This window comes from Podarcis melisellensis, assembly GCF_964234715.1.
Source record: "Podarcis melisellensis genome assembly, chromosome: 9".
Taxonomy (NCBI): Eukaryota; Metazoa; Chordata; class Lepidosauria; order Squamata; family Lacertidae; genus Podarcis; species Podarcis melisellensis.
In genome coordinates this window covers 32,201,065-32,226,133 of record NC_138541.1, presented here as the reverse complement: position 1 = coordinate 32,226,133, position 25,069 = coordinate 32,201,065, and the positions used below count along the sequence as shown (strand labels likewise).

Below are 25,069 nucleotides of genomic sequence, written 5' to 3'. Positions count from 1 at the left end.
GGGGGCGCAAATTACTTGCTTTGCCCCAGGTGCTGACAACCCACGCTACGCCACTGTCATCCAGTATCTTCTAACTAAACTTTTGCAGTTACTTTTGCAGTTACCCCTTGGCAGCCAATTCACAACATCTTAAAAAAGCTATATTGGGACGCAGGTGGCGCTGTGGGTTAAAGCCTCAGCGCCTAGGACTTGCTGATCGAAAGGTCGGCGGTTCGAATCCCTGCTGCGGGGTGCGCTCCCGCTGCTCGGTCCCAGCGCCTGCCAACCTAGCAGTTCGAAAGCACCTCCGGGTGCAAGTAGATAAATAGGGACCGCTTACCAGCGGGAAGGTAAACGGCGTTTCCGTGTGCAGCTCTGGCTCGCCAGAGCAGCGATGTCACACTGGCCATGTGACCCGGAAGTGTCTCCGGACAGCGCTGGCCCCTGGCCTCTTAAGTGAGATGGGTGCACAACCCCAGAGTCTGTCAAGACTGGCCCGTACGGGCAGGGGTACCTTTACCTTTACCTTTAAAAAAGCTATAGGTATGCTTCCTTTCACTGCATTCTTCTTGTCTCCACATCTATGCAAATGACTTGTTAGAGCTGAACCAAATCTGCCTATCATAAATTCTGAATGGCATCATTATAAATCCAATGGGCAAATTTATCTTAGGGGGAACTTACGGTATCTTAGGAAAACGGTCACCTTCAAAAGCAGAATGGCTGGCAAGACCTATTACATCACCTGCAAGCCCAGCATTGTAATATATGTTACAGAGTGCAAATGCCCTGGATGTCGCATGCAGTATGCTAGGAAAACATCTATGGACCTTTGCCCCATGCGGAAATCACAAGTCAGCAATCACAGCATAAATGCTTGAACAGCCTGTTGCAAGACGTTTTAATATAGGTGACCGTATCCTTTCAGATATAAAAAAAGCATTCCTAATTGAAAAGTCATCCAATCTTGGGCTAGTGACAAATGCGGGGCAAGGGGCACATTTCTTAAACACCCAGTGTCCTAAGCTGGAGGATAATACTTCAACTTTCACTTTTCTTATTAAAAAAAACTGCATTCTGCATGCACGCACATACATTTTTAATCCAAGTTGCTCCAGGTGGCTTACACATTACTCCCTCTCCATTTCACCTCACAAAAACCCTATAGGGTAGATCAGGTGGAAAGGTCGTGACTGGCCCAAGTTCACCCAGCGAGCTTTATGTCTGAGTGGGGATTTGAACTCTGGTCTCCCAGGGCCTGGTCCGGCACTCTAGCCACTACATCACATATGGCAGATATCAATATCCTGCGTATTATCTCCAGGAGGATTCTTAGAAATATCGCCTTGGTTACCAGTGCTCAGTTTAAAATCCAACTCTAACCCTATTTACATATTATATGCATGTAGGGGTGGGACACCTATCTCAGGGGTCAAATGCAGTTTTTCAGGAAGACATTTCTATTTGGCCTTGGAGACCCTGCGCACATGTCAGGAGTCCAGTCCCCGGCTTGATAACACAGTGAACATAATTCATTAAAAATATGATTTATTGTTGAAACAAACAGATACCTCCGGACAGCTCTAACCCAGCCTCTGCCATCATCAATCATGATGACCCTTCTAAGGAGTCTTTCCTCCTACACCAACATAAACAGAACCTATGATGCTTACATTTCTGATTCTGTTCCTGTCATACACCCTCCCCCAGCGACAACTCTCAGGGCTCATTGGATCCCCTCCAACTTCTTCCTGAGAAGACAGACTGTTAGTCTTCTCTTCCATGCCTTTTCCCTCCCCCTGAGAGACCTGGCTGAGATCCTGCTCACTCAAGAGAGTTCCCTTGCCAACCTGCATTCCAAGGGACGGTGGAGTTACCCCTGTCTGATGTGAACTCTGCTCAGCCTGCATGTGATTTGACTCTCTCTGTTCTTCAGCAGACTGCAACCTTTCGCTTAGAGCTGTCTCAGTCTTGACACCATGCAATGCCCCTCCCCATGGGTCATGCCATCCTTGAGTACTTTTCTCGCCTGGAGTATGCCCTTGAACTCTTGCTTGCCTGAAAAGGGGATGGAGAGATGGGGAGCATGTGTGCAGAAGCCTCCAACCTACTGTACAAAACTAAGAGAGTCACATCCATTGGTCCTCCCACCTCCCAAACTTGACCACCACTGATATGTTGCCTCCAGAAAAAGGTTCTCCATCTCTGATGCTAAGCTTCTGTGTCAATAATGAGAAGGTAGGTTGTGGTGCTGGTTCTGCTCCCAGTGTCACAAGCTTTGTTTTATCAGCCACTTATTTACATATACATTTCAGAGTAGGTGTTAAATCCCACAAGGATATAAAATCTAGGTGGATGCAGCAGTATTTCATTGTTTTTCACATCATGTATGCATCTATTAGCACATATACACTTTTCTATATTCTCCACTGCAGTTGTTATGTGATCATGAATAAGCAGCAAACAGTCTCTGCAACTGGAATGGAGTCAGCCAGCTGCTAAGATGTGTGTTCGAGTTTTTATTAAAAAAAAAACCAGAGCACAGCCAGCAGCTGAATCCTAATTGTAGCAATTCACATTTATGGAGTTTAAAAACCTTTCTGGTTTTCTTCCGAACAGGTGGATTTTCCACTACTGAGGGAGACTGAGCAGAAATTAACTAGAGCTCGGAAACAGTTGCATTCTTTTAGCTATATTGTATTTTCCTATTGTCTGCAGCGTTTTGATCCAGGAAAAAGCATTATGCTTATGAACTGGTGATGTGCTTCAATTACAGTCTTTCCTCCTCGGCAAATATTGGAAATAACGATTCTTTAAAGAAATAGTTTTCCTTCTCATGTGAAACTCTCTCAGACATAGTCAGATCCTGAGCCAACCCTACATTAGGCAGAGTGAGGAGCACAACTCATGTGGCAAATTGTTAGAAGACAGAGCTGTGTGCACAACTTGTTCTGAGCCACCCAAGCTAGCCTGCTGTTGTTGGTTGTGGTCCCATTGCCAGAGATGAAGCATGTTTCAACTACCAGTATGGTCTGCTTTTGAACACAGAACAGGATATGTTCTACATTATCCATTGCCCCAGGCAGCAAAATATCTTGGGCTAACCCTGGTTAGGGCCATCTAATCTAGCACTGTCTACTCCAAGAGCTCAGATGGAAGACCTTGGTGAAGGGAGTTGCAGAAGACTGAGATGCAGAAGACTGAACCTTCCATATATAAATGTGTTCATGGTAGAAATCCTTTCAGAACCAGTGGTGAAAAGATGTCATGTTATGCTCTCCAAGGTTTTTATAAGCATTAAGAAAGGTTAAGAAAAGCGGAGAGAAGCAGCAGCCAGTCTTGTCCTACTGGATAGGAAAAACACCCCATATTCATTTTAAGTGTGTGAGTCAATATGCAGACTCTAAAATAAGATAATTACTATTTTACTACTACTACTACTACTACTAATTTATTATTTGTACCCCGCCCATCTGGCTGGGTTTCCTCAGCCACTCTGGGCGGCTTCCACAGAAACCAAAATTACACTAAAATCATACATTAAAAACTTCCCTGAACAGGGCTGCCTTAAGATATCTTCTGAATGTCAGGTAGTTGTTTATCGCTTTGACATCTGCTGGAAGGGCGTTCCACAGGGCAGGCGCCACTACTGAGAAGGCTCTCTGCCTGGTTCCCTGTAGCTTTGCTTCTCGCAATGAGGGAACCACCAGAAGGCCCTCAGCGCTGGATCTCAGCGTCCAGGCAGAACGATGGGGGTGGAGATGCTTCTTCAGGTATACTGGGCCGAGGCCGTTTAGGGCTTTAAAGGTCAACACCATCACTTTGAATTGTGCTCGGAAACGTACTGGGAGCCAATGTAGGTCTTTCAAGACTGGTGTTATGTGGTCTCGGCGGCCGCCCCCAGTCACCAGTCTAGCTGCCGCATTCTGGATTAGTTGTAGTTTCTGGGTCACCTTCAAAGGTAGCCCCACGTAGAGCGCATTGCAGTAGTCCAAGCGGGAGATAACCAGAGCATGCACCACTCTGGTGAGACAGTCCGCAGGCAGGTAGTGTCTCAGCCTGCGTACCAGGTGGAGTTGGTAGACAGCTGCCCTGGATACAGAATTGACCTGCGCCTCCATGGACAGCTGTGAGTCCAAAATGACTCCCAGGCTGCGCACCTGGTCCTTCAGGGGCACAGTTACCCCCTTCAGGACCAGGGAGTCCTCCACACCAGCCCACCCCCTGTCCCCCCAAAACAGTACTTCTGTCTTGTCAGGATTCAACCTCAATCCATTACCCGCCATCCATCCTTCAACCGCCTCCAGGCACTCACACAGGACCTTCACCGCCTTCACTGGTTCTGATTTGAAAGAGAGGTAGAGCTGGGTATCATCTGCATATTGATGGACACCCAGCCCAAACCCCCTGATGATCTCTCCCAGCGGCTTCATACTACTTACTTCGTACAAAAAAATACATGAAACTCTTTCATTTTGGACACACCTTGATAGATGAAACTGTTCAAAATGGGGGTGTATAGAATCAGGTAAGTTTGGATCTATCTATCCTAGAAGGAAATTGTCAATCACTAAATAATACTATATGAAAGGCAAGTGAATGTCAAAACTGAGATAGATCAAACACAGTGTAGTTACATGTTTTGGCTTCCACCCTCCACAGCAAAACATTAGGGATTAATATTTGGGATGGAATAACTCTAAGAAGTGTGACATGTGCAAGAAAATTGGACAAAATGTGTTGTCTTTAATCTTAAATTCCTGGTCTGATAGGACCCTTTATACATCTAAAACTTCTATTTTCCTTCTAATCTCCCTCAATTTGATGGTTGCTCTGAAGCAAGGATGAGAAATTTGTGGCCCCCCAGAAGGTGATGGATTACAACTTTCACCATCCCTGATCACTGACCATGCTGACTGGAGCTGATGGAAGTTGTAGTCTGAAAATATCTGGAAGGCCGCAGATTCCCCATCTCTGTTCTGTAGGAAATAGTTCTAAGTCAGATAAGTTGTGTCTATGAGAAAAGTCTTAAACAGCTTGCACACACACACACACACACACACACACACACACACACACACATTTTATATACATGACATATACCCACTTGTTCTATCTAAACCATATATAAATGCCTACTGTTGTTTTACCAATGTATTGGGCATGGTACCCATGGAACATAGATTTAACAATACTAATAGTATTAATATCATAGTTAGATGTACAGACAGAAAGGAAATATGTGTACCTATCTGCCCATTTTATACACTTCTGCTAATTTGTACAATTAGGTTTGTACTCCTGACAATTGTATCATAATGATTCAAAATCTGAAATATGGAATTGATATGGGGGGGGGGGGAATGCAATTCCTTCCACTTTGGAAAATTCAAAGGGAGAATAACAATTTTTTTTGAGAGAAAAATTAAGTCAGGTCATGTCATTTTACAATGGTGGTATGGAACAAACAGAGCAAAAGAACAGCTGCCATTTTAGTTCAATAGACCTTGAACCCCCTTGTGATACTGTTTGGAGCCTGCAGCGTAGGAAGAGTTGAAAGGTCTATTGTAAACGACTCAAAATTCTATTTATTAATTAGACTAGTCAGAGGCTGCTTTGTATTTGAAACAATGACTAACCTTTATTCCTGGGGTGTAGCTAAGCCCTTAAGCTAATGTGATTTCCTGCTTTTGCTTATATTTAACAATACTTTACCTTTATTTAGTTATTGCTCTGGATTGAACTTTCAGTGTTTAGATTTCCCTTTTATGTTTCAGATTGCCTGCTCTTTGAAGAAAGTGTGGGGGGGACCCATCTCATTGTAATGGCATTAAGGATTTGACCAGATGGTTCCAGCCAGGTACACTCCAGAGAGCTATCCAATAAACACATTTCTCTCCATGCCTGTGTTTATCTCAGGTCATTGAAACAGGAGAGGGGAAACAGTTGCATAGCTAACTTACAGGCTGGAGAACAGTTTTTTTGTTTTTGTTTTTTAAAGTCCTGACCCACCATTTATTCCCTTCTGCCAGCTTTTTCTTTCTTCCTGCATTTCTTCCAGCTGAATTGAAGAACAGAAATAAACCACCAGGAGGGAGAATTTTAGGGGTGAATTGTTGTGTGTGGTAGGGAAAGAGTTAAACACCCCTTATTACCTGTTGGTTTGCTCCTGTAAATGGCCTGTTGTATTACAATTTTCTAGCAAAGTTGTGATGAAACATGTCTGCCAAGTTAATGGGATGTTCGGTACAAAGGGTCAATACAGGGTGTTGTCAGGACATGCTGGGGTTCACAGCATCCTTGGTTATTTCAGGGTCACCTGCTTCTTTAAAGTGGCTGCAGTCCACCTGGGATGCAGAAGAGCAAGAGGTGGTGTGAGGCTTTTTCTCACACTCTGCCGGTTGGACATGGACCAGCTGCAGCCATAAAGATCTAATAAAAAGGTTCCTGGAGTCAATGGGCTTACATTATCCTGTGAAAATAGTTGGGGGAGGAAAGAAAGGAGTGTGAAGGTATCATGAGTCACAGGAGAGACTGATCCTAAATATCCATTTCAGGAGAGACTGATCCACATCAGACTCCTTTCTCCTCTCTCCTTGTCCCCACACAAGCCCATAGAAAGAAGCTTTAAGAAAACCCACTGAGGACTTTCAAGCCAGAGGCAACACAGAGTTTGAAGCTATTGCTCCAGATCTCTTTCCAAAGACAATATGGAAGAAGACTGCACCTCTTGAGAAAGTTTGCCAAAGAGATGAGGCCAGATCTACAACATTCCTCACAGCTACTAGGGCAAGAGTGGGCAAGCTGGTCACCACTCTGTGATCCACTGTTGGGTTGGCCCACTTACCGTACTTGTCAATCAACTGACATCATAATTGCACCAGGTGGATCTGAGCCCACCGGAAAGCAGCAGGACTTTCATGGGGTGATGGATTTAAATGGTGTTGAATGCAAATAGTGCACTCCTGAGAGTTCCTTAGCAGCAAAGCCAAATGTGAGCCCTGCTACTTTCAGTAGGGATCAGATCCACTCAGGTGGACACCCTACTTCCACCCATGTTGCAGCTCCCCTGACATGCCACCCTCCATGTGTTTTGAAGTCCAATTCTCACCATCCCTGGCCATGTCTCACTATAGTTGTGGTCCAAAATATCTGGAGGCATCAAGTTGGAGAAGGCTACTCTAGAGCTTGTTTGTACCATCTTGGTCAATGCAGAGCAGACTGTCCGGGTAAGGTTGCCATGCTAATGTTGAAGAGGTGGAGAACATCCCAGAAATATTCACTTGGGTGACTTTTTCATTTGTTTATGCATACACAAGTTGGTGATTGTACTGTGCATTGTTTGCCTTTTCTATTCTATTCCACAATTGCCTTTTTAATTATTGTTTGTTGTGCCAATGAGATCTCATTTCTGCCTTGAATTTGTTACCACAGAATACACACACAAACCTCATACAGATAGAGGAAGCATGCATTTGCAATACCAGCAAGGAAGAACACAAAATGTTATAAAGCTAAAAAGCAATGTTAGAAATGTGTGCCGGGGGAGGTGGGATTCCACGAGGACATTGGAAGTAAGGAAAAAGGCTAAAAATACTGTTGGTCCCTTGACTGCTAGAAAAGGTTAGGGTTTTGTTTTTTATTAGTTCTGTGCTACAACCTGGCCTCCAATTTCCACAAAATTTTCTTCATCTGTGGAAGAGGCTTCTGTTTTTCTGACGCAGTCCCAGGGTGTTTCTGAATTATTTTAGAATTCTAGTGGGTGTGGGGTTGAGCTTGCATTTTCATTGCAAAATGCCTAAGGCCACATTCACATCATACATTTAAAGTGCTATGATGCCACTTTAAACAATCATGGCTTTCCCTAAAGAATTCTATAGTTCATTAAGGTTGCTGGGAGTTGTTAGGAGACCCCCATTTCTCTCACAGAACCAAAATTCTCAGAGTTCCTATGAAGATGGGTTGGTTGTTAAGCCAGCCTGAGAAATGTAGCTCTGGCAGGGTATCTGGGATCTCCAAACAACTCTCAGTACCCTTATTAAAATACAGCTCCCATAATTCTTTGGCAGAAGCTATGACTGTCTGAATTGGTATCATTGTGCTTAAATACAGTGGTGTCCAAACTTTTTTCAAAGAAGGCCAGATTTGATGAAGTAAAGGGCCGTGAAGCCAACCAAGAAGAAGAAGAAGAAGAAGAAGAAGAAGAGTTTGGATTTGATATCCCACTCTATCACTACCTGAAGGAGTCTCAAAGCGGCTAACATTCTCCTTTCCCTTCCTCCCCCACAACAAACACTCTGTGAGGTGAGTGGGGCTGAGAGACTTCAAAGAAGTGTGACTGGCCCAAGGTCGCCCAGCAGCTGCATGTGGAGGATTGGAGATGCGAACCCGGTTCCCCAGATTACAAGACTACCGCTCTTAACCACTACATCATACTGGCTCTCCAAGGGGTCGGCCAAAGTTGTTGACCTTTTTTAGGATTGAAGATGTTGAGCCACAGGGGCCTGATTTAACTGACCAGATTAGGCCCCCAATAAAGAAGAGGCAAGACTCAAGTACCGTATGTGGGGTTGAACTAGGGTCATATTTTATTCAAATGTCACCGGAAGGTAAACCATGTGTGGGAGCAAGTCTAATTCCACAGAACTTGGGCAAGGCCATGACTTGATCATAGCCCCTTGCACAAGGCCCAGCCTCAATAGGGAGACTTTCCAGCCCTAGCCCAGCAAAACACAACTCCTGATAGATGAGTCCAGGAAGCAGCACAAGTCACACAACCTGAAAGGGCCTGGTACGTCCCTCATCTCCAAAGGTGCTCACCTGTTCATCTTACCATCCTCCCATCTCTACCTACCTGCCAAAATATGACCAATATAGCCTGTTTAGCAACACTCACTTCTAACACGCTTAACTCCATGATATAAGCACAAAGAAAGCATAAATTTCCTTTCCACATGAGCCAAATTGCTGATAAACAAAGAATTCCTATTCAGCCTCAATTGCCATGGATGGTGGGCATTGTACTCCAAGAACATCTAGACGATGCCTTGTTTGCTACTCCTAACTCAGCACAACAAATACTCTTGCCCCAGCCATGAGCACTTTCTCTCCTTTGTTATTTTTTAATGCAATCTCTTTTCTCATTTATTCATGGGATATGATGAAAAGCACAAAGAAGAAATCAGCAGATATAGAAAAGACCCGGCTGCCCAGTAATTTGCTTGGTTTTTTTTGTCAGAGGAAAAATAGTTGTATCAGATGATGAGCAGAATTGGTGTACATATTAAAGATGGGTCAAGAATCATGATAGGAAAAGTCTGTCACATAACATGTGGCTACCTTGCATGAGAAGTCATGATAAATCAATCCATCTTTCTAACTCCTGATATGCAATGCATCAACTGCCTTGGGGATATGTGTTCAAAAAGCAAAATATCAATCTAAAAATAAATAGCTACATCCCCACCTCCTTACCTAACCATCCTTGCATGCTGGTGGATGTAGAAATCCCAGAGCCACTAAGACAGCAAATTTAAGCAGATTGAGAGTTTGGCTCTCAGGGATACTAAAAATCATCAGCATAAATTAACCAAGTTATTCGTGAGAGATGAGTAAGATGAAGAGCTTTTAGTAAGTAAAGCATCACTTCAATTTGAGGGTTTAAATTTTTTTAAAAAAATGTGTTAGTAATGAAATGAGTGGTGTAAGAGATACTTTTCATATGTTATGATTCTATGGAAACCCAAGGTGGGGCAGAAAGGGCAGAAATGGGGAATTAATTTTAAAAATGGTGAAGCAGGGCTTGTGAATGGAAGACTGAATAGTGATTATTTGATATCTAATATTATTTCAGTGCTAATGTAAGCATTTATTTAAAAAAGGAATGCTAATGATCTTATAAAGATGGGGAGAACAGATAGATATACTAGATGCGGCTACATTTCATATCAGGAGGGATGAGTGATTATGTCAACTTCTGCCTTTCTGTTTCTTCTTTTCCCATCAGTTTGTGATTCATTTTTTTAAGTCATCATAAAAAATTGTCAACATTTTAGTGTGAATTTCTCCTAAACTGCACATTTTGGTATGCAATTTTGCCTAACAGACATATCTTTGCAAAGCAATTTCTCCTAATGGAACACAGGTTTGCATGTTATTTTCACTGATTTATGTATTTCCATGCACATTTACCCTAATATATGTGGGAAATCCAGCCTCATATAACCAGCATGCTTAGCTCTAGTTAATGCAAAAAGGGGTAAAGACCATAGAGTAAGCTGTTTTGCCATACTTGACTAGATTGACTATTCCCCCTCTTGTTGAGTGAGGAAGGATCAGCTAGTTTAGAAACATTTTACCACGTTATGTAATTAAGGTTTTCTGCTTGAGATCTGTTGCATGGGAAAACACATTAAGCTGACCTTTGACAAGTTTGTAAGTAAATCATTTTGATAGCTTACCAAACTGCGTGGTCTTTTCTATGCTACAGAGGGAGAAAGGGGAAGCCTTGTAAGTGACTTAAAGAGGGGATCTTTTAAAGGTCTAACAGCCTACATTTTCATGCTTTGCTGCATGTTTTGTGCTTTTTAAATATCTGCTGGGACTCTCTTACCAGAGAATGCTTGCCCCATGTCTGGGGCAAAGTCTTTTGTTAGCCAAAACCAATCATAACCGACAATATGCAGTAAGTACTTTTGTACACATTACTTGGCTGGACAACTGCCTTGCAAAATTCAGAACTTCTTGTTTTTAAAAAATTGCATTTTGTTTTAGAAAGTGTGCATCAGGTAAATTCAACTTTACACGTGAAGTGAATCAAATCCCTCCCCAATCTCGATACGTTAGCATATGGAGTCATGGTCTGATACCTTAGAAAGGCAAATATCATTTGGGGGATAGATTTGTATTAGTCAAGGTGCTTAACACTTTCACTATCCTGTTTATCACTTCAAATCTACCATAGTGGTTCCCCTGCATCTGGTTTGTAAGGACAAATTCAGAGTTACTATAAGGTTCCTTATGGCCTTCACCAGTACAACATAAAGGCATCCATGTTCTTCCTAGTATATATTAATTGAACCAGCTACTCCAGCAATATATGAATATTATGGGAGACTACAGAACACTGCACTCCTGTCTAGATTAATGGGCTACAGAAGATTAATTAATAGATAAGATTTTTTTTGAGAAACAGGTTTGGGTTTTTTGCTGAGCTTGTAGTGATTTTTAACAGATGTTGATCTCCTTTAATATTTTGCACAACAGCTTATTTCTTTCCTAACCACTCAGTAAGACTAAATGAAATTCTCCATCTGTATTTTATTTTTTTCTCCTCATGCAGATTGTCAAGAATCTAAGCTCATGTTCTCTTCTCAGTATTGCTGGATGTAAATCTGCTAATATTTCCAACTCCATGTCAGAAATCTTTAGGGGGTGTCCTGCCCATACCTTTTGTATTTCATCTTTTACTCTGTGACATATACAAGCCAGCCTTGTGTAATTTATTTGAAGTCTGACATATATATATATAAACATGAAACTTAAACTAACCCCCCAAAATGCACCCCATGTTTGGCACTATGTAGGTTTTTCAAGACTGATACACATAGGCTGCAGATGACCAGTTGTCCTTCTCACTTGGCAAGATGATACAAAAGGCTTACCAAGGAGCTACATGATCATCTTATTAACTATTATTTAGCACTTGTTAAATAATTGTCCAGCCACCTATTGGAACATCTGACGGATATTGGCATATCTGAACAATGTCATATTTGACCTAATTAACTATACTTGCAGAGATCACAAAAGACAGTGGAACATCTGTAGGATATGACCCCATATGCTACAGAAGAAGCCTCATTTGTGCATCATTAGAGAAATCTGAATATTGAATGGACTCTGCAGCCATGCTTATAAGACAAAACCATATTGACTTATGAGATGGATGTGGCTTCCTGGCAGATGTTTATCTGAAAGGTTTTCTTGTTGCATTGACTCTATTGATTCATCTAAGGTGCATACATGTCACTCTTCAGATAAAAAGTTCCAGGGCACCTCATACAATTACATAAAAACAATAAAACAATAATAAATACAAAATAAAACCTAGTAATAAATGCCACAGAAATCAACAGAAGCACAGCTGAGGGATAAAACAGAATAGTACCAATAAAACTATAAATTTAAACCATCTATGGCAGGAGTATGGCAGGAACTGTGTCCCCCAGCTCTTATTAGCCCCAGTCAGTATGGCCCATGACCAGGGATAACCAGAGTTGTAGTCTTGAGTGCATACACGTTCAGTTTATCTACAGTGATATGCTGAAGAACCTGCACAAATAAAAAAAAAAGTCATTGCCTGGCAGTGGAAATATATCAGATTTGAAACCAGGCAAACCTCCCTGAGGATGAAGCACCACATATGAAGCATCAGAACTGAGAAAGTACTCTTGCAAGTCACTGCCTGGCAAACTTCAAAGGGCTTGAAGGAGAGCCTCCAATGATAATCATAAAGTTCAAGCATGATTCTGAAGAAGATAGACCTTTAGGCAGCTAAAGCCCTAAGCCACTTAAGGAATTAAAGGTACTTTGAATAACAGAGAAATGAATCACCAGCCAGTACAAATGTTTAAAAACTGGTGAAAGATATATTCTGTGAAAGGTCCCAGTTAGCAGTCTGCAGCTACCTGAAGTTTATGAGAAGTCTTCGAAGACAACCTTGCATATGTTGCAGTAGTCTAACCTGGAGGTTGCCAAGGCATAGGTAAATTGTGGGCTGGCTATCTCTGCGCAGAAGTGGTCACTACTGGTGCACCAGTATCGACTGGTAGAAGATGCTGAGTACCAGAGATTTGATTTGGGCCTCCAGTGGTAGGGCTGGAATTAAAAGCACCCCATAATCTGTGAATCTGACATTTATTTATTACATTCACAGGATAGTCCAACTTCATTTAGAACACCAGCTCAATGGTCAGATGAACAACCCACCACCAGAACCCCCATCTTGTTTGGGTTGAGTTTGAGTTATCTAGTCCATTGGTGTTCTAATACATCAATCTAGCATTCCTACTGCCTCACCTGAATCTATGAAAATGGTGTCATGTATTGAAGTCTGTGCATAGTATACTCTAGTGTCAACATGTTGAGAAGCAAATTGCTATATGGATTAATGTGCATTAGAAAGCAACATGCCTGCAAAACGGAAAACTGGGGGGAAATAGCTTTTGGTGTGAAAATGCAATTACTTCATTTCAATTTAATATTTGAATTTAAGAAGATCTGTTTAATCACCACTGCTGCTTAAATGTGGAGTATCATCACTGAAATGGAATACTTTTGTGTGCATGTGTTCCATGCAATTGATGTAAAATATAATATGCTGTTCTTTTTCTTTTCTTTTTCTAGCAAAAAAATAAAGAAAATCCCGTAGAGCCAATAATAATGTGCTGTCAAGGAAAACACTGTCTTTTTTTTTTTTTGAAAAGAAAATGTTTGGAGTTCCTGTTACAGTAAGCCATTTCAGGCAATCTAGGAAAACAAGTTTTGGAGAGTCATGTGCTTGCTCATGTAACCTTGTAGCCAATTGCCTGATAGGGTCACTCTTCATTGCATACCTGAATAAGCCCATTAGGTTTGAAGAGACTGCAGAGAACATATATATTTTTTTAAAAAAATGCACCAGCAATTCAGCATGAGGAAGCACTGAAAATATTTGCTATGCAGAAGCTACTGGAGATGTTTTAGACTGACTTTGATCAACACACTGTCACTAACTCTAAGAAAGTGCTAATTTTGGGAATGGAGGAGAAAAACCAACATTACCCAGAGTGAATAGTGATGTTCAGCTTAGTTATTTGGCTATTTTGCAAAAAACCCACAACAGATTTTGCTCTGTGGAGCTCTCTCATTGCCCTACATGATCTTTGGCAGGGTCAGGGATTTAGGAATATAGTGGTACCTTGGGTTACATATGCTTCAGGTTACATACGCTTCAGGTTACAGACTTCGCTAACCCAGAAATAGTACCTCAGGTTAAGAACTTTGCTTCAGGATGAGAACAGAAATCGTGCTCTGGCAGCACGGCATCAGCAGGAGGCCCTATTAGCTAAAGTGGTGCTTCAGGTTAAGAACGGACCTCCGGAACGAATTAAGTGCTTAACCCGAGGTACCACTGTACTTTGAACAAGCAAGACTTAGCAGTGCTGTTATCACAGGGCAAGAGCTGGCTAGCTAGGCAAATACAGAATTCCAACATGGGTGAACAACACCCTCTTCCTTGATATCCTGATTCACTGTATAATAATTCTATAAAATTATGAAGCAAACACCTCAGAATGTACAGACCATGTTTGCAGTTCAGAGCACCAATGGCTGTGAGGAAGTTTGTTGACCTGCTCTATCAGTTGTCCTAGGATGAAGCCTATTTTTACATGCAAGTGATAAATCAGGAGCATCACACTGGTTGGATCTGCACATGGGAAGCATGTACTGTGGCAGGAATGACACTGCAGTATGTGCAAACCTAGCCAAGAACACTGGAGAAAGGGAAAGTGCCGTAAATTAAATTCCTGCTGGTGCTGCTAACACTTGAAATATTTTTTCCTTTAAAAAAGCGTACCTGAACAGGGCATGGTGGGGTGGTTCTATAGCACGATGGGGAACCTGTAGCCCACCAGATGTTGTTGGATCCAACTCCTTTCATGCCTGGTCATTGAACATACTGTTGATGGAAACTGGCATCCAATAACATTTGGAGGGATGCAGGTTCATCATTCTCTATAGAAAAGGGGCTGCACTGTATTGATTAGGAGATGAAATGCAGAACAGGCTCAGCATTATTTCTTGCTGGTTGAGCTCAGGAATTTTAAACAATTTTTAACATGGTCATGTGATGTGTACAACCTTTAAGAAATGGCTGTTAGAGGAGAAACAATCTTGCCCTTACTTATCTAGCAAATGATCACAAAGCCTCCCCCACCCACCCCCAGTCTGGAAAATGCTTCTGATGTTTGCCCTCCCCCTTCAGTTGGTAAATTTGGTGCCAGTGTGATGATGGATTTTGTCATTTGTTTTGCAATATGCAACTCAAATTTTGTGAATGAACCATCAGCTGTATTTATCATCGTACATCCCCATCAATAGTGAGTATCTGCTTTACTTGGAAATTATACATGCTCTCAAGATTATAATCAGCTAACTTTTCAAATGCATAACTATAACATTATTGCACTGAACATAATGGCCCGCTCCTTTCATACTACCTGATCTTTTCCTTTTATTTTGTCTACTAATTGTGGTGTTCCTCCAACTCTTTAGAAATCAATTATGTTTCTTGATTTGGAGCAGCTGCTAGATTTATAAACCAGTTCCTCTCTAATAAGATTACAAAAACTTCTTTCAAGCTGGCTTTAGCTGAGCACAGTAGACATCAAAGGTCACTTGAGTGCAATTTCTGTACTACATTGAAACCATATGCTACATTGTGACCCAACAGCCATAAATTATGTCCAAATAGGCTATTTATTACTGAATGCCCAAACATTTCCTATGTGATCAGAAAAGTATTAATCTTTCATGTTCTCCACGGTCAGATAAGACAAAATTCCTGCACATATAAGTATTTCAAAGGGTTATGCTAAACTACTTATATATGGCAGGTTACTTTTCTTTAAGTAGGAAATAAAACATGGACCTTTGACCAAATTGGTAAACTACAGTGGAAAGCAGAGAACAACCCCAAAGCTGGAGTTTGGAGATAAGCCCATGGCCCCTGACTGGTTTATTAAGGAATTGTCCTGATTTGCTTGCACAAAGCTTTCATGTAGGTGAGATTCTATCTGGTCTTTATCAAGCATACATTCCTATTTGTTTGCAGGGCAATTATAGGACAATGAGCATCCCTCCTAATTTGCTTCAAAGGGCATTTAGACATCTTCCTGTTTCATATTCAACCGACACTTTTCAATGCATTTCCTCATCACTTTCCAAACTGCAAAATGCCCAATTCTTTCACAGCAGATTTGTTACACTAGGGATGCAGAACCCTTTAATCCAGGTGAGCTGCAGAAACTCAACTTTCCAGCTTGCTTGAATCCCTCCCACAAAATAGTGACAAATCTGGATACACCCTTAGAAAGTACTTGAGAAAGGCGTAGCTCAGTGGTAGAGCCTCTGCTTTGCATGGACAAGGTCCCAGGCTCAGTCCCTGCCATTTTGAGGTAAGGCTGGGAGAGATGGCTGACTGAAATCCTGGAGAGCTACTGTCAGTCAGTGTAGGCAAATCTGAGCTGGATGGATGGATGGATGGATGGTCCTCTTCTCCCACAACATGCTGTTCTGGGGGGGGGCGCGTTATGCTGACCCCGAGAGCTGATTTGGTCACATTGGGCATGCACAGGGGGGAGCAGAGGAGGAAAAACTCTGTTGCAGTAGCAGGACTTGTTTTGGCTCTCATTTGTGTGACTATTTAGAAGAATCCTGTTCAATGAACCAAATTTAGTCATGTCTATTACTCCAAGAGTGAGTTGGACTAGCATAGGCATTTACCTGCGTGTGTGAATCTACTTGCTGTTTAGTCTCAGGCAGCAAAATGACTTAGGTTGTCCCTGGATGGATAGTACAAATTGGTTCACAGTTTCATGTATTTGCTGCCAAGGAAACAAAATTATATTTCCTGAAGATTTTGTTTGGGGGTGGGAAACCCTTTAATTTTATACAAAAGGCGGGGGGGGGGGGAGAGAAATCAAATTACTTTTGTTCCCATTGATTTGTGATCTGGAGCCAGACATAATTACCATAAGCACACTAAAGCAAAGTCTCGAAAAAATCAATGCATACCATAATACATCCCAATGTATTTATATTCTCCATAAGGGGAATTTATTGCACTCTATGATTTCTTGTTAGCTCTTCAAAGGGTAAAACCAAGATGAGGTCCCTATTTAATACTCTGCATGTAAGGAAATTACAGATAGGAAATTGCTAGATGGCTGCTTTCTAATGCTGCAAAAGTCCATTTATATCACCTGTTTGTTTCAGCGTTTTTCCTTGGTTCCTAAAGTTTTTTTTTAAGGTATCAAAGGAAATTAGTGTAATGATTGTTATGCGATTAGACAGAAATCCTGAAAATAGTAAGCAAAATGGAAAGCTGCTGTGCTTATAACAGCCACACAATATTACATCACTGCATTTTGGTAAACAGGTATTATTTCCCATATATATGTATATGAAATTATGAACACCATAATAAAGGAAATAGAAAATTAAATGCACAAAGGAATGGCGGCAATTTGCTTTTATTGTATGGGTTGCTGTCATACAGAAATTGGATCAGGGGAAAATAATTGAACTCAGAGGTTTGTAATTATAAAAAAAAAACCAACCCACATACAAATGTGAGACTTTATGTATCCTTTCTGAACAGGTTTTTAAATGACTAATGCATGCCAGGAAATGAATGGAATGCATCAAACATAAATATATCCGAAGCAGAAACCATATGAGAGACTCCTGCAGAAATACTGGATTTTGAGGTGTCTTTGTGTGAGGGAGGAATACTTTAAGACAACATGATTGTGTGGCATGGTTTATGCATGCTTAAAGTAGGGATAGCCAACTTTTGGGTACTGGGAATGGGGCCTGGATTCAGCTGACACTGCCCATGTTAGCAGCAGTATGGAAGAGGCCACCACTAATCTGACAGGTAATGACCATGGTGGCAGAAATGTGAAAATTGACTTCAGCCCATCAGTTGGCCATCCCTGCTGAAAGCTACTTGCCGCACCCTTGAGCATTTCTTAGTGGGGAAATTAGAGCATTTCTAGTCCACATTTTACATTGTTTCACAGTGGTGTACATACCAAATGTTGAAATCACAGCACAAAATAAAATTCAGTTCGTAATCCAGGGCAGAGTTAAAATTATAAACTTCTGTGGGAATTAAGCACTAGTTTAAGGCCTGGTTCCAATTCATTTCACTGGGCCTTGTGCAAAGGTGTCTGGCATTTGTTTATTTCACTTCACTCTCCACCAAGCAAAGTCTCTGAGTTGAGGTATATTAGAAGCGGCGAGAATGCATATATAACTATGGTCCAAAAAACATTTCTGTTTGATCTAGCTGTCTTTCATGATTGCCACAGCCAAATCAATAGCCTAAACTGATACTCTTGTCTGCACTTTCCAAGCTGCTTACTACACCTCAGTTATGTGACAGGTGGGGTCCCTCATTGCCTCAGGGCAAGATGGTTTCTAGACAGTCCTGTAGTGGTAGGTCAAGGAAGAAGGCACCTGGTCTAGCTCCTACTTACTCCAACAAAGTAGGAGCTAGACCAGGGAACCTCGATTAGCTGGCTTCGGAAGGCAGTGCAGGGGCTGGGTGGTGGTGGTCAAATGTACAGTAGCTGAGGACCACCCAAAAAGGCCTCGAGGACCTTGTTGGACCACCCTGAGCTGGACACTGGGCATCTGACAAGCTGCCCTGTTTGGGTTTGAACCTAAGTAGAACAGGAAATTCAGAGGGGAAATTGAATGGTTATGGGGGGGGGGAATCCCCCACCCATTTACCTTTATTTTCATTCCTTCAGTGGACATTCACATCATATCCATTCTGAATTTTCTCATTGTGCTGGAGGGAGCCACCCAATTGCCTAGGCTCTCCTGATCTTCTGGTGTTTCATTCAACACAGTGGAGACTTACAGGAAAGTGCAGCTAGGCAAACTCTTTCCTAAATTCGTTTCTCATGCTAAGATCCAATTTAAAATGGATGTGCTCATCATGATAAGAAAATAAAAAGAATCGTAAGATAAAAGTGGATGGACGCTGCAGTGCTTTATGTCCCAAATACAGTTTGCTTTGCCCTCTTGTGTGCATATTAACCACACATGCATTTCAAGCATTTCTTACCATGTGCATCGTTCACCATCCTTTACAATCAAAAGATGTTATGCTTGTTGTTCCAATATTTTTTTTAAAAAATATTTTTTATTAAAAATTTTCTTGGTTTGCAAAATTATGTGCATTGTCTCTTTTTCAGATTTTAAAATCTTTTCTACAGATCAGTTACATTTGTTATGAGACATTAGTGTTGAGTACAGTATAAGGTGGGGGAAGAGGTGTACATGTATAGTGTACATGTGGGGTTTGGTGTCAGCGTCAACTGGGTCAGTTCTCTTTCTATTCACTTATTACATTTCCTTGGCAGTGAGAGGTATTGGAGGCAGGTTGTGGTTGGTTGTCTGTGGTTGGCTGCAGTGAGGTTTGTTCACATTTGTGAGAGGGCGGGGAGCTTGTTGGGTCAAGTAAGCCAGATCAATTCATATGTTATCAGTGGGTTCTTGCTGTTGTCTTGTTGTTTCAATATTGAATAAACATTATCCAGAATTTGATTAATTTATCTCTCTGGACGTGTCCATTTCTCATTCTAACACTGCTACTTTGATTTACCAGTCCTATAATCTGCCTCTTTTTAAAATAGCATTTCTCATACCCAAATAATGTATCCTGCCCTTTCCCTCTAAATTGCAATCGAACTGTAGACTAAGTCAAGATACTGTCAACTGAGGGAAACTGTATTTATTCTTGCTTTTCATTTACTCTGTGTAATTTACTTAACATTTGTCTTATCTCCCTGAATACTGACAGCGTTATTGTTCATTTGCAATTATTTAGTAATATTGTTGAAGACTGGGGAGAGATTATTTTGTTTTAAGACCAGGCAGCATCAGAAACAAACAACAACTGGACTCTGTTGGGAACTTCTCCCTACAGATGCAGATATTAGAAGGTTTGATTAAATGAGGGAAGCTGGAATAAAGTACATCTCCAGTCTACAGTCTTGTTACAGTGAGGTAGGTTAGAGTTTGTTAAGATAACTTAACCATCAGGTCAGTTACATGTCTACCAACATGTGTAATGTCAGACAAAGTGTCCCTCTCCAAGTAGCTGCAGTTGGGACTTCTGTGAGCCAGCAATTTGTACTTCTTGAACCAGTTTTTAATCTTATTCATATTAAGAAATAGAAGTACACCACTTAGCTGGGGGTGTTGATCAGGCTGCCCATAGCCATTTGGCTCTGTGTGTCGGCAGAGAACCTCCTGGAATTTTGCTAAATGATATCCCTAAAGAAATCCTTGTGTGTTCATATCCAACTGTTAAAACAGTGTTAATAGCTGTTTGGCCATGTCTTGCCTTCATATATTCTTGGCAGATGCTAATATCTGGACGCTAATATCTGATGCGTGGTCACTTCCAGAAACATCAGCCACCTATCTAGATTACTTCTGCAATGTTTGGTAGAACTTAAAACTTAGCCACACTTACCTGTCCTATGTGCTTTCCTGGTACTGTGCACACTTTAAACCTCCAGTTCAGAGTGCCTGTTTGTTTGATTTCCTTCAGAGCTTTCCCCATGAAAACCCACTCTTTAAAGCTGAATCAGAGCAAACAGTAATCGACATAAAACCCGAATAGCCATTTCCTCTAATTCAGCTTTAAAGGGGGGGGGGGGGGAAAGCTCTGGAGCAAAAAAAAAAAAGTTCACTCAGACATAGATCTGTCTTAATATGTGTCTGGATATCACCACATTCTGCAACTCCTGCTACCAGAAGCAACCAATTGTATGAAGGAGCAGCATAACTTCATAGTAGAGCATGAAGATCCCAGGCTTAACTCCTGGCATCTCCATGTGGGGCTTGGAGAGACCCCCACCTGAAAACCTGGAGAGCAACACTGAGCTAGACGGTCCAATGAGCCCAAAGGGGGAACATGGGGTTCATACATTGATGTCAGAAGGAAGGCTAGATGTATATTCTGATGTTTAGTTTAGTGCACAGAAGGAGAACTTCATTGTCAAAAAACTTTATTTGAAGTTTAGGGTTAACAAATGAACACCTTTCTCCTTTGTCAGAATCTATGCTAGATCACAGGATCTGCATGTGAGGGACTTTGGTATCCTCATTCTTTCAAGCTGAGAACTGAACTGTGTCTCAGCTTGATTTCCAGCACATCAAGCAACATCTTAAATGCCAGACTTTTGCTCATTCCTATTATACAAGAACCATTTTCTCCCTTCCTCTGAGTTATTGGAAGACATCTGCACTTTTATACACAAAGCTTTTAAAAAAGCAGAATGGCTTTCAGTAATGTCTCACTTTTATGCAATCGACTCTTTAGTGTCTTCCTAAATCTTTGTTGCCTTTCATACTGGAATAATGTTACAACATCTAATTTTTAAAAGTTTTGCTTTTGTGGCCGAATGATTCATGGATACTTTGGTGTCGATACTGAGCACATCGTTAATACAGCATATTTTTCAGTGACATACAAACAACCAGTTGGCAGTCTCTTAAAAACAGTTCCCATATATTTTCCATTTTCTTTTATTAGTCCTTCAAAAACTCTAAGAAAACAGAATTAATCAGAATGGGGAGGGGAAAACATTTTGAGATGTGAGATATATAGTCCACCAGGATAGGACTGCTTATTATGGACTCTGTAGAAGTTCTTGTAGTAGAGGTTCAAAGGTTCATAGCCAAACCATTCTTCAACAATAAGTTCAGCTGTTCTAAAGCTGTAACAGAAAGGGAAATTAAGAACATGGCAGCAGATCATATTCTGGTATCTTGCTGAAATGCAAGACATTTGCACACATACAAAACCCCATTTGCACACACATAGAAGCCTCTGTGCATAAAACATGGGTACACATAAACTCAACAAATAAAAAAAAAATCAATCTGCATAGGCTGGAACAGGGTGAGCAAACATCATCCAGGTTCTTAGAATCATAGAATCATAGAGTTGGAAGAGACCACAAGGGCCATCGAGTCCAACCCCCTGCCAAGCAGGAAACACCATCAGAGCACTCCTGACATATGGTTGTCAAGCCTCTGCTTAAAGACCTCCAAAGAAGGAGACTCCACCACACTCCTTGGCAGCAAATTCCACTGTTGAACAGCTCTTACTGTCAGGAAGTTCTTTCTAATGTTTAGGTGGAATCTTCTTTCTTGTAGTTTGGAACCATTGCTCCGTGTCCGCTTCTCTGGAGCAGCAGAAAACAACCTTTCTCCCTCCTCTATGTGACATCCTTTTATATATTTGAACATGGCTATCATATCACCCCTTAACCTCCTCTTCTCCAGGCTAAACATGCCCAGCTCCCTTAGCTGTTCCTCATAAGGCATCGTTTCCAGGCCTTTGACCATTTTGCACATTTTCTTCATTGTGCGTTGATTCTACAGCTTTGGTGCATCTGAAAAGAACCAGAAGGTGGTGGATGAGAAGGCACCTCATCATTTCATCAGATTTAAAAGTTTGGTGTCCTGGCTTGGAACTGTTTGTGTGCTGCTACTGAAGACCTTGGATTGTTTAATACAGTGGTGCCTTGGTTCTCAAACGCCTTGATTCTCAAATGCTGAAAACCTGGAAATAGGTGTTCTGGTTTTCAAAAGATTTTTGGAAGCTGAGCAGCCAATGTAACTGTCGGTTATTGTTTCCGGGGCGCCTGCACCAATCAGAAGCTGCGCCTTGGTTTTTGAACATTTCAGAAGTCAAACAGACTTCTGCCATTTTTTGTCTCCAATGCATCCAATAGTAGTCCTACTTAGGTAAAGGTAAAGGTACCCCTGCCCGTACGGGCCAGTCTTGACAGACTCTGGGGTTGTGCGCCCATCTCACTTAAGAGGCCTGGGGCCAGCGCTGTCCGGAGACACTTCCGGGTCACGTGGCCAGCGTGACATCGCTGCTCTGGCGAGCCAGAGCTGCACACGGAAACGCCGTTTACCTTCCCGCTGGTAAGCGGTCCCTATTTATCTACTTGCACCCGGAGGTGCTTTCGAACTGCTAGGTTGGCAGGCGCTGGGACCGAGCAGCGGGAGCGCACCCCGCCGCGGGGATTCGAACCGCCGACCTTTCAATCGGCAAGTCCTAGGCGCTGAGGCTTTAACCCACAGTGCCACCTGCGTCCCGGTCCTACTTAGAGTAGGCCAATTGAAATGGATACATATAATTAACTTATGCCTATTGGTTTCCATGTGTCTACTCTCAGCAGAACTGAGTTGACTATAATCCTGTGTTTCTTTCTTTTAAAATACATTTTTGAAGCTTTTTTTAGCAGGAAAAAAAGAGCAAAAATAAATAAGGACAATAAGCAATAATTATAAACTTGAATCCAAGAGCTCGGTAATCAGTCTTTCTAAAACCTGTCTGCTGGAATAGATGTGTTAGTGGACCAGGCTTGCCACATATTCCTTATTTCAAAGAAATGGTACTTATATAGTATTAAAATGCGGCATTCATTTTCATGCTAATAAGGAATGAAATTTATTCCTTTTAATTCATTCTGCCTCAGACTGGTTGTTGTGCACTGTAAACGCAGTTACAAGAGGGTGATTGTAGGTTACAGGACTCCATAAATCAGCCCTCCTAAGTCTATCCCCAAGGATACGGAGCAGATTGCATTGCAGGGTGGGGTAGAATTCATTGAAGGGTTTTTTTTATGTGTGTGTGTGTTTTTAATGAAACGATCAACAACCTTTTGGCAGAATTGAATGAAATTTGCCAGCATAGTAGCTCCTTCTGCAGGGATGAATCCTGCCATATTTCAAAAGGATATCTGCAAAGTTTTGATTTTATTTCTTTTCTTCTTTTTGTTTGCAAGGGTTATCTTTATGGTTTTTGGTTGGTTATAAAAGGATTGATTATGAAAGAATAATATTCTGTTCACAATTTGTATGGGAATGCTTACTTCATAAAGATTATCCCTAGGTACGAAATCTCTGGTATTACATAAAAATATGAAATCCAGGGGTTTTCATGCTGGGCACATTTAAAATTGGGGAGTGGAGGGGGAGAACTAAAAAGAAAAAACTTTCCTCATTGTGAGTTTGTGAGCTATTATTTTCATATGAAAATGGCATTATTACATTAGTGCTCCACCATCTTTTCATTCTGGCATTTTACTTATAAGTCAAGCTTTGAGAGAAATATTTCTGTTTGGCCCAGATATGCCTCCTACAGCACTCCAGTATGTTTTGGAGGCTTCCGATTGTGTTTAGAGAAATTCAGAGGTATCTCATTTAAATTGGCACAAACTCCAAATATTTTCAAATCATCCCAATTTGGTTGAGGATTTGATATCTATCCAAATTTTGTACATGCCTCTGCTAGAGAGACCATTGGTATGATTCCATATAAGGCTATAATTCCATGCTTTCAGCCTCATTTTATTCACTACCAGTTTTTATGGTAGGGAAACGTCAATGTTTATACTGCCACTGATCTGAATCTCTTTGGATTTATGCCTATTTCTCTTTTATCAATGAATAAAACTGGGCAAGGAATTCCTTCAAATAACTCCCTGAAAATATACAATGCAGAAATGTACAAGCAATTTTATTTCCAGTGATATTTTTATTCTTTGTACATGTCTGTTGCCTTCTATCCACCTTTGTTTTGTGTGTCTTTTGTATGTTTTGATGACCCCCCCCCCAATGGAACTGACTGAGATTCTCATTTCTCACTAAGATGGCAAATGACTGAATACCAGGAAAGTGCCTGTAGTAAGAGGATGGCAAAAGTTCAGACTGATGACTCAGGGCTCAGCAGGCGAGCATTTCATATACCGCCAGTGCTCTGTGACAATTGATACACTGGCTCAGGGATGAATTGCACTTTTCTTTATCATTGCAGGGCAATGAAGAGTTTTGTTTCAATGATTTTCTGCCACTGTATGAGAATAATAGGGTCTGTGACCGCTAGTGCAATAGAAGAATAAGGGTTTCCTCAATAAGTTTCCAGCGATAGAGAGTAGGTACCACATTGCTCTCATTTCACATTTTGAAAGATGAACCTTTAAGGTTCATGGAAGCTTAAAGCAACAAGCAACTGCAGACTGTGAGGGTCATTTCTCTCATAAAGCACTTCAGTTTCACCACAGAACAAGAGCATGTCAATGACCTACCTAGATGAAGGATAGATCAGGTTGAACGACATGTAATGGACAAAATCTTGAATGCTATTTGCACTTACTACAAAGGGCAGAACAATACTTATTTGGGATGGAAGGTGAAGGGAAGAGGAGAAGGGGTGAAA

The 25,069-nt window shown here is 41.4% G+C and overlaps 1 long non-coding RNA gene across 2 annotated transcripts in view; it reads right to left on the bottom strand.

The window, feature by feature from the left end:
• Nucleotides 1-25,069, bottom strand: part of LOC309378264 — a 134,693-nt gene that overhangs the window by 14,035 nt on the left and 95,589 nt on the right. The window contains exon 3 of one of the 2 annotated variants that reach the window (XR_014171970.1): nt 21,410-21,548. The exons of the other annotated variant lie outside the window; for it this stretch is intronic. This is a non-coding gene — a long non-coding RNA (uncharacterized lncRNA). Of the gene's footprint in view, nt 1-21,409; nt 21,549-25,069 lie in introns of those variants that run through there. 2 annotated transcript variants of the gene reach the window in all.